The sequence below is a fragment of the Alligator sinensis genome, unplaced genomic scaffold (assembly GCF_000455745.1).
Source record: "Alligator sinensis unplaced genomic scaffold, ASM45574v1 scaffold216_1, whole genome shotgun sequence".
In the NCBI taxonomy this organism is placed as follows: domain Eukaryota; kingdom Metazoa; phylum Chordata; order Crocodylia; family Alligatoridae; genus Alligator; species Alligator sinensis.
The window spans coordinates 1,662,025-1,672,724 of NW_005841868.1; the positions used below are offsets into that span (position 1 = coordinate 1,662,025).

At 40.7% G+C, this 10,700-nt stretch overlaps 1 long non-coding RNA gene across 1 annotated transcript in view; it reads right to left on the reverse strand.

Annotated features, from left to right (window-relative positions):
• The window catches only part of LOC112548162, a 10,349-nt gene extending 247 nt beyond the window's left edge, over positions 1-10,102 (reverse strand). Inside the window, exons 1-2 of the long non-coding RNA XR_003091973.1 lie at positions 9,921-10,102; positions 1,536-1,685 (exon numbers count right to left, since the gene is read on the reverse strand). This is a non-coding gene — a long non-coding RNA (uncharacterized LOC112548162). The remainder of the gene's footprint in view (positions 1-1,535; positions 1,686-9,920) is intronic.
• Between the last annotated feature and the right edge of the window lie 598 nt (positions 10,103-10,700).

Here is a 10,700-nt window from a genome sequence, read left to right on the forward strand (position 1 = left end):
GAAAAGATGAGACATACGGAGATTAAGTATTATGCCCAGATTCACAGCAAAGCAGAGGTAGGAGTAGAACCCAGTTGTAAGTCCTCCCAAGAATACTCATAATGGTCCAAAATCAGCCCCAAAATGCAAAATTCATGAAACCCAGACCCCCCGCCTTTTCAAATACAAATAGTAATGCCAAAGTACCACAAAACCCTCAAAAACTCAAATAAAACGTAATCTGAGGTGATTGAGTTTTACAATGTAAAAATGTTGTTCCCCTATGAAATCTTAAACTAAATGTACAATTTTTCTGTTAATTTGTTTGATATAACCTAGAGAAGGTCAGAACATTCATTTTTTGGTCAACTAAAATTCTTAAAATATAGTTCTGGTAAAGTTTTGTTTTGCAAATAACTACAGAATTGTTTCTACTTATGCTGCAAACTATAGGCCTAATCCTGCAAACAACCATGTGCTTAATTTTAAGCATGTAGGTAGCCTTACTGACTCTTGTGGGATTATTTCTGTGCTTAAAATTAAGCATATGTGTCGAACTTCTAGGACTGAGGCCTTCTGCATTTGATGCTTTCTGGAAACCTTGTTCAGAAACATTTGTGTGTCTGTTTCCCATGGTTAGTGTATATTTCGTCCTTCATTCTAAATTTACTAATATTTACATTCTTGTAACATTGTTGTTTTTTAAGAGATCATCTGCTCCCACTGCTTTTCTCTGCTTGAAACCACCATCCTGTCTGATGTCATAAACATTTCTGTAGGAGCCAATTTTGATGTCACAAACAGAAGCTTCAAGCAGGAGATAAATGGCAGGACAGTAAAAGAAGCAGATGAGTTCTTTACCCTAAGATCTTTGTGTTTTTAAGTCAACCCAAAGGCGAATAAAAACAACTCTGATGATGTTGGTGGACTGTTACTACTAGAGCTCAGTTCAGACCTGATTCTTCCCAACAGCTAGTATTAGCTAGGAAGAAAAGGAAGCAGAAACAAAATGTTATGGAACCTAATTCTCATTTCACTCCAGTTGGTGTGAATCAGAAGCAAAGACCTTCTCTGAAGCCATTTGATTTACAACAGTATAGAATCATTGTGCACAGAAGCGTAAAAGGAGAGAAGCATAAATGGAGCTATGCCAGTGTTACACAGGCTGAGGACCTGCCCCCTCCGATGATATGAATGTCTAGTCCTGAAGTCCTTGATGACTATTAAATGGGGAAGAACCCTTGACATCTTGTTTCAAAAGCAGTTTTTCCCAGTTTTCCCCCAAGGAGACAAGTCCTCATTGGTGTAAATTAGCAGAGTGCCAAGTGTAAATTAGTGTCACTCCTTCCACTTAAGAGCTACATCAGTTGAGGATGTGGACCATAATCTCAAACTTGACCTGTGACCTCAGTGTCACAGTGTATTAATGATCTTCAGAGTGGAAGGATACTGGAAACAAATGCATGCTTTGATTTGGGAGGCAGGGAAGGGGGCTTTTCTATGAATACACACAATTAGCACAACACATTCATTTCTAGAGTGTAACTTGTTTCCACCTGTTTCTCAAATGGATTCTGTTGGCCAGCTGTGCTGTCACAGCCTAGCACTGAATAGGAGGTGGTGCAGGGATGCGTGGCCACCATGGTTTCTCTTTGGAACACTGCACTTGATTCTCCCCTGCCTTGTAGTCTGCATTGTTGTTTGAGCTGATTGCAAAAAAAATAAAAATAAAAATTGTCAAAGTCGTTTTCCACCAGACAATGCCATTTTTGGTGGAACAAATATTTTTTTTTCCAGAGACTATGATGTCACTGAGACTCTTTTTGATAAATTTGGTAATATTGTTTTCAGAATGGAAAGTACTTTGGATTTTTTTGATGTATTATTTTTTAAATGTAACTTTTAAACTTTTTTCGCTGTAAAACAATGAGGAAAACTGATCATTAATTGACAACCCATGATTTTTTTTACAATGTTCTTTTGTAAAATATTTGTCCCAATTATGATGATTTAGGAAAAAAAGTCTCTCCCTCCATCTCCTGCTCCAGGCTAGACAATCCTTTTTCTGACCAGCTCTATTCATGATCCTGGTTTCCATGTGGACTTATTCATGTACAGTTGTGATTTAGCATTTGTGTTCAACTATATATCAACATACAAAGGCCAAGGCAGTGGCCAGTTGGTTCCAATCCCTCCTCAGATCCAAACCATTTTTAGAAGAGTGCTACGAATGCTTCCTTCTGCAGGTAATCCTCTTCAAGGGCCTGCAGGACAATAAGGGCATAGGCTATGCTCTACCAACTAAACCTGTTGTTAAGAATCTAACACCTGGGAAGATGGTAGCCCCGATGAACAGCAGCTCTTACATCTAGGAGAGTAGCCCACCCCTGTAAGGCACAAACAAGGGAACAAAAGACTACTTCCTTTTCTCCCCCATTAAAGATCCATGTGTCACATGCCAGTTGCATTCTGACCTTATCTGAATGGATCTGTTTCTAACAGTAACATCTACAAATACCTTTATCAGCCAAACGATAAATGTTCGCAGCTTCAGTTCTGTCCTTTATCCTACTGCAGGTGAAAGGTATTATGGCTTTGAGTCCTGTTGCTGGTACTAAACCAAAAAGTTGATATGTCCTGAACTTGCAGTTTTTGTTTGTTTGGAGGGGGGGGAGAGGAAGGTTGTTGTCAAAAATGTAGTGTGGTATTTACTTCACACAGAGATGGTGAAGGCCAGCATGTCTGAATGCTGAACAGAAGACTTATCAGTCAGTAAGGCTGGCAAAACCTTCTTGACACTCCTCCTATCACAGCACAAAAGGCAGGGGTTATGTTTACCCCTTTGGAAGCTATAGTCAGAGAACTGGGCAGACATGCAAATTATGCAACAAATGGCTGTATGCGTGCATGCATGCGTGCATGCATGCGTGCATGCGTGTGTGTGTGTGTGTATGTGAGAGAGAGAGAGAGACAGAGACATGCAAAAAGAATAGATTAGTGACATTTTTAGTTTTGCTACAGGAAGAAAAATATTTTACCTCTACACATACTTACATGTACTCACAGAGCTTCATGTGATAGGCAAACTGATAGGGTGAGAAGTATGTGATATATCCCTAAACAGATCTATGTATAAATATTATGACAGATCAGTAAATCCCTAAAGCCTGGCTACTCCTGTCTGTTTTCCATGGATGCAGTAAAGGTGAGTCTCTTTTCACCCATCTTTGAGGAAAATGTTTTTCTCTGAATCCTAAAGGATTCTAATATCTCCACTTCTTTTAGTGCCTTCAGGAAATTGCTAAGGGAAAAACATGCTGGGGAAAGGTACAGACCTCTGAGATGAGCAAAGAATTTGTTGCCTTTCAGTTGAATGGAGGGGGTGGAAAGAGTTGCATTCAGACGTAAGGTGGTGACAAGATATTGTTCCTTGTGGCCCAGAGTCCCTGGTAAACCAGTGGCAGAAGGGGAATGCCAGGTCCCATTGGCACGTGGGAGGTAGAATGAGAAGCATTGCATGACTTCAGCAGGGGAAACAAGCAGACACAGTTGCTGCTGTCTGGTAGATCTGGAGGACTGGTGGAAAATGTGTGACCTCTGGTTCACATCACTGCTGATGATGATCAAAAGAAACTTCTCTGACCCTAAAAGACCAGGCTTTTCCACAGCGCCTCAGCCTCTATATCCAATACAAACAGAAGAATTCAAAGCTACTGGATTAGGAGCTGGTGTGGCTTCCATTAACCCAAAGGTTTGGCTGAGTTGACTCCAGGAAAAGCTGTGCATCAAACATAATGAATCAGAAGGGAAGCCTATACATCAGACAAGCCTGGTGACCTTTGGAGCTCGATAGCATTACTTACAATGAGCATATTGGGGTGGGGGAGGGGGAGATATTCAGAAAAAAACAGTATGGGTTAAAAAAAAAAGTCCCTGCTGATAATGCATTTTAATGCATTTTGTTGCTCCATTTTTCTCTCTAATTCTTCCATTTCTATAAAGTATATACACTGGCTCCTATATATATATATAATACACACACACACACATATATATAATATATATACACACACAGTAATTTTTGTCAACAGTGACAACTTGCTGATGGGAAGCAAAAATTAAAGCAGGAAATCATTTCCAGTGAGAAGCCATCCTCTTGTAAGCAGCAAGGATTTACTGTACTGTGACAAAAATGCTTATTCCTTATAGCATAGTTCAACTGCTCTTTGTTTCCTACTTGTTTGCTGCATGCACATATAAATATTGATACATTCTTCCAGTATCTATTCAAGCCTGGAAGTGCATTAGGGAGTCCAACAGAAATGCTCCCCTTCCTTGTCTGTCTATTTGTGTGTGTAAATAGTTAGATATAGTTACGCTGAGATATATGGGTGGAATCTGCACTCAAAGGAACCAGATCAGTTTCATACACTGATTGAGTTCATCTGGGGGCCAAACTCCATATAAACTACTAGAGGCAAAAAAAAAACCCACCTTAAGCCAATTCTAGCTAGAGTTAGGTGAGCCTTTTGCCAACAGCACACACACACACATGCACACATACTCACACACATTAATGTTGTCCATTGCTGTCATAAAACTAGAGACACTTATATGAGGGTGAAAGGCCAAAAGGGGCCTTGATTTAATAACAGGGGAAACATTATTTTCTGTTATTAATTACACATTATCCATCGTACATTTGCTGCACTGAGTTTAGATAAGGTTACATCTACATTTTATTAGAAAACTTCTCAGGTCATGTTGGGGGATTTGACTTGGATGAAAAAAAAGATCTGTTTTAAACTGCCATGGGGAAATGCTGTCTTACTGTACAATCCCATCCCCCACACTCCACCACTTCTCAGTCTGCCTTTTTAGGGACTGATTCTTGCACATTCTTGAAATAGTTCACCCTGCAAATGCTAAATGAATTGAGGCTCAGAATAAACTTGGGGCTGTATCAGCCTGAAGTTCCCAGAGTCTGAACACACACACTTTCTCTCTCTCTCTCTCTCTTGTACATGCACACACATATGCACACGTTCATGGCTGTTGGATCAGTCAAATCCAAAGTGAAAAGTTATGCTCAGCAAGTGGAGACTTAAAAGTTCAAATCCAGGTCTAATTCAGTGCATTCTTTCTTTCATTTCCTTGCATTCAGCTGCTTTGGGGGAGTTGATCTTGAGCACATATCTCATTCCAAATGAGAGATGGGGGTAGGAGAGTGTTCTAGGATAAACTTGCAGCTTATGTGGATGATAGAAAATTGGTATCATTATAGAGAGCTGCATAGATTATTTAGAACAATTGGCTCTAAACTGAGCTGCACAGGTGTCTCCTTCAGCCTTCTACCCCACCTCTATATCACCAACAATTACAAGATATGGAATTATTTTCATATACTGGTCCTCCTTCCACCAGTCCTTCTTCCTCATCCTTCATCCAAGTGGTTGGCTAAGAAAGCTTGAAGGAAGGTGAATATGCAGCACATGAGAAATAAAAGAAAAGACAGGAAACAGAGCTAAAACAACCCTCATAGATACAACTCCAGATAGGTGGATGTTACTGTTGGTACTATTCCAAAATTGAGAATCTTGGATAGAGCCTTCCAGTGTGCCCAAGAAGCTTTTCCAATATAATCAGAGTTTAAAAGACATGGATTTGCCTTTTAAATATACTTTAATAAAAAGCCATTAAGCCTGGTTCTGTACACATGACTCTTTGAGGCTCTTCATAGGGCAGTATGAGGCCAGGAGAGATTCTGCCACTTATCAAGGGCTGTACGTGCTAACAGTTGTCTGTGAGTTCCCAGACCATCTTCTCATTTGATACAGTTGGGAAGTAATAACAGTGCTTTATAGTACATAATAATAATTGGAAATGTGCTAAAACCAAGCACTCACAAATTTGAAAATACCAATAAGAAGGTTTGTATGTAGAACCTTAATTTGGCCCTGCAATGCATGATGCACTTTGAAATTAAACACATTGTTATTCTCCTTTTAGAAACAGAGAATTGAGGCAAGTAGAGATTAAAGTCAAAAGTACCCCCTAATTTTGGGTACCCAATCTGGCATGCCTAGGACATGACTTTTTCAGCGTATTTGGCAGTATATAGTGCATCATGTAGAAAACAAAGTACCCACTAGGTGCATCTCATCCTTGCATGCAGTTAATGCGGCATAATAAATTCTGGAGCTGTTTGCACCCGTCAACTGCTCCTGGGCCTAGTCTCTGCACATGAGCCCAGGACAGCAGCAGTTTGAGCTGAGGCAGAGTAGCCCCGGGCTGGCAACACGCTTGGTGGGTCAGTCCTGGGCTCGGGGTGGCAGCGGAGGGAATGGCTGGGGCATGAAAGCATTAAAGTGTGGAGACATGCAGCAGGCAGTCCCCGCACTTTAGCACCCCTGTGTCCCAGCCAGCCCCATCACCATCTACACATGCATTTCAGCAAAATAAGTAATTGTGCCATAAGATAGTACTGGTTCTCCAAGGCAACATTTAACTGCCTTAATCTTGAAACCATCCTTTCTCTTGTTGTCCCCTTCGTCAGTCACTACACACAAGCTTGGCCAAATATAGACAGTTTTTCACAGGAATAGCAAAAGACACCTCCTTGACTGATACAAAGGTTACCCCTCTGCCAAAGATCAGATCCCTGCTTTGAAGTACTGTAGCACTATAGCATTTCAAAGGACTTAAGTAGTTTGTAAACATGGACCAACCAGTACATTTTTCCCTAGTCTCATTCTTGAAAACAGCTAAAAAAATTAGGCCAATTTTCCAGATTTCTTCAGTTTGAAGCAAACACATGGTAGGGAAATTTCAACCCATACTGATAAAAAGTACGCTAATCTAGAAATAACTGAACAGGGGCTTATAATGGGAAATGTCAGAGAACCTTAAGAACTGAAAGTGCTGTTATTCCTCACCTATCTTCTTAAACTGCCTTAAATCATCTCAACGGCTGTGGTATCTTCTGAGAACATATTAGGCGGTATGATGGACATCTGTCATGAGTCTTTCCCTTAATTGCCATCTTTCAATGGCTGGGCTTTTTTGGTAGGTTTTGGTTTGTTTTTTAATGGCTACATTGGTCTATATTTCTGTTAGAAAAAGCAAGATGGAGACATGTACTTTACACTTTTAAGACAAGGTAATAACATTTGTCATGGGCAGACCCTCAAATTTTTGTCATTGCAGACCCTCATAAAACTCCATCTCCTGCATGGATGAGCTTTCTCATCTAAGATCAGCCTCCTCTTTGCCACTTTTGCCATGTCAAGACAAGACTTCAGAATTTACTGAAGCATCAGGCAGAAAAAATCTTCAGCTGTACTGACTTTTTAATTTACTTCAATGGGTGTTGGCCTGTAGGAGAGAGAGCAGAATTGTACTGTCACACTCAGTTATGAAAATCTTCTCAAAAAGTAAAGAAAACTGACATTTTGGCCTTATCCATGGATATTGTATTGGGTTAATTAACTAAATAGCAGGGGAAAGTTAAAAGGAGATGAATGTGGTTTAAACTAATGTAAGTAAGTCCATAGTGTTTTATCAGTTTTAACTAAAGCCTTTTAACATCACACCTTTAGTTAAATCACTGCAAGTGTATATGTAAATCTGACAGTACTTGGTCCATTAATTTTGGTTCCATCGGGACAAGAAAAGGCTACCCTGATACAAGCGTTACCCATTTTGTGTTATGCAAAGGCTACTCCAGTTTAATTTAAACCAGTTTTTAAACTGACTTAATTAAACCACTGCAAACCTTTGCATGGGCACTCTTTTTGCCCTGATAAGTGGTTTATTTATGTTAATTTAAATTGATCCTCAACTGATTAGCTAAGCATAAAGCAGGGCAGGGTGGCAACTTCTGCCACTAACTAGATTAGCTAAATTAAGGCTGATCTGAAGTAAAACAAGTGTGTTCACACAGCTTTTCATAGTCTTTTTAAAATCAAGTCAGTTTGGAATCATACCAGTACAACTTTCTTGTGAAGATATAGCCTGTCATATAACATTTTCCGCAACAAATTTCCAAAATTTCTGCTCTTTCAAATTTCTCTGCTAAAATATTTGTTTCATTTATTAATTTCTAGCATCAGATTTAGGGGATGATTATCTGGTTATTTACATACGTATCCCAGAAGCGGGAATCTAAGCTTTCACATCTTTATTGCAAGCCTAGAAATTGAATAGTTATTGATATTTATTAAAGACTAAATCCCAGAAGGGAAAGTGGTACCTGGACTAGAGTTAGGTTTTTCATGCTTTCAGTTTGCTTAGTTTTTTGGAGGTTCACCAAGGTTTTACTTTTTGTTTAGGTATAGAACCAATAGTATTTATCAGAAATGGCAAAATGCTTCATGAGGTTTCATCCTGCAAAACAGCAATCAGAAATGATATTCACTGACTGCACAGGCTTGTATTTCTGATGGTCATTTCTTGATCCAAGCTGAACATATCTGGTGTGGAGGCCCACATTCACAACATTAGAGGGCATGCATGCTTTTCTTTAATCATTATTATTTCAGTTACAACCAGGATGAGTGATCCCATCTGGTAGATAAGAATCAAACACACACAAAAATGGTTCATCTTTCTCAACATATGGAAACCCGAATGGTAAAAGTAGTTTCAATCACCCCCACCCCTCTCTTTTTCTCTCCATATGGCTAAACTAAATTTGTGGCCCTACTTTAACTACAGTTAACTGATTAATAATTACCTAGCACGTGTTAGCTAAGCCTAACCTAAAGTGAGCTTTTGTCCTAGTCAAGAAACAAGATAATTCCTTATAGTTTGATTTATCTGGAGCTAGACTCCTGAAGTTAAGAAGTGGCTGGTTCTTTCTTCCTGCTTCAGGGTATTGTATGCTCAAATACTTGCTTGGGTATAAATACACAATTATCTATGCATTTCTGGTTCAAGACTGCTGCTTTCCCTCCATCCTAGGTTTAAAAGCCAAGTTTGTTAGTGAGGCATACAAGAAGGTCAATTTTGCATTACATGGTGGTTCCTATATGTTTACACTTTTAAGAAGTGTTCTCCTCTTTTGTTTAATTCCATATTCAGGAGCCTTTTTCAAAATGCCCCAGCCCTCTTCCATATGTACAAAAAAACCCAACTTTTTTTTGGTAATATAAAGAGCCCCTGATGAAGGGGAAGGGGGTCTAATCTAACAATGTCTAATCACTACAGGACCATCTTGAGCTAATTGAGTTTGTCTAAAATTCATCCAGCCTTTAAGGTTTAATAGAAGATGATAGTCTTAATGCATCACATGCCTTGGAGTAAATGGATACTTTCCCTTTAAAGGCCCTGTTGATGTTATGTGAAGGGGAACAACAGTTGTTATGATTCTGAAACTCAGATTGAACCCAATTAATCAATGCGGAGATGATTTGAATCATGTGGCATGCTTGGTCACCTCTCTGATATTTTATCCTCATCCCTCCATAGACTTGAGACATGATTGATGTCAAGTGTACACTGAATTTTCAAGGCAAGACAAGGCAAAGCCAAGTCAGTTGGACAGAGAAACAAATTAGATCAAAAGTGTGATCCGGGGAAAGGCAGATCAGTTTCAGAGAAGAAGCTTAAATTGCTCTTTATACCTTGGGTGCTTCGGACTGAATCAAGAAGCATCCGGGCTTGAGTTGAAGAGTGGCAGCGGGGAGCCCTGCAGCCCGGGGAGCGGCGCTCGGCCAGGGGACTGCACATGCCCCAGCGGAATCGCGACGTGCAAAACCCCTCAGAGGCACGTTTGCATCCTTGAGTTGCTCTTAATGTAAAAATAATCTCCCGGCCATCTTCAGCTCTTAGGTTACAGCCGCGGGGACCTTGTGACTTTCCTCCGAGAAAACGGATCTGGAAGAGGAGCCCTGATCCGTGCAGGGAACTATTTCAGACCCCCCCCCCCCCTTTCTCCTTACTTCTCTCCTCTGGTTTCTTCCCTGTTTGTTTCACAATCGATTTCCACATTTCGTTCATTGGTTTCATGCCTTCTCCCGCCTGCCAAGCGTTGGACAAGGGTTAACATTTTTGATCTCGCCTTGTATTTCCTCCCTCCTCCTGGATTTCAGGAGGGGGATGGGGGAGAGGGACTTGGCGTGCAGGGCTGAGTCTTGGGAAGGACCAGGCACAGCCCTGGAAAGCAGAATCGCCTTTCACTCAAGACGGGGCTGCGACTTTTTTATTTGCTTTTCCCACCTCAAAATATTCCGCAGCAGAGTGTGACAAATTAAAGGGAGGGCGAGGGGGGATGGTTAATTGCCAGTTACCACATGTGTGACATTTGGCTCCTACTCAGCTTTGGGGCTAGATCCTACGCTCAGTTCAACGGGGTGCAGTTCCGCTCCTGCCTCCCAACCCTGCACAGTGCACGACTGTCCTAGGTCTAGTCCAGCTCCTTCAGAGCTAGGGATGCTTGATACTTAGCTTATGGGGTGCAGGCTGTCAGGGCATGATCTTGTCTCCTCGAAATCAGTGCCTTCCTCACTGATTTTATTTAAAAAGGGGGCCGGTCTTCCTCTGGTTTTTAATTCTTATGTTAAGTACTTTGTAAACTGCGGTCTAGAAGAAGGGGGTGGCGGTAAAACTGGTCTTTTGAAGAGCCCCAACTCAAACTGCCCCGTAAGATTTTAATCCGGTATCTAATCACTTCCCGTGTCTGTATGGTGGAGTCATCTCCCTTCCCTGCACACAACGTGCGT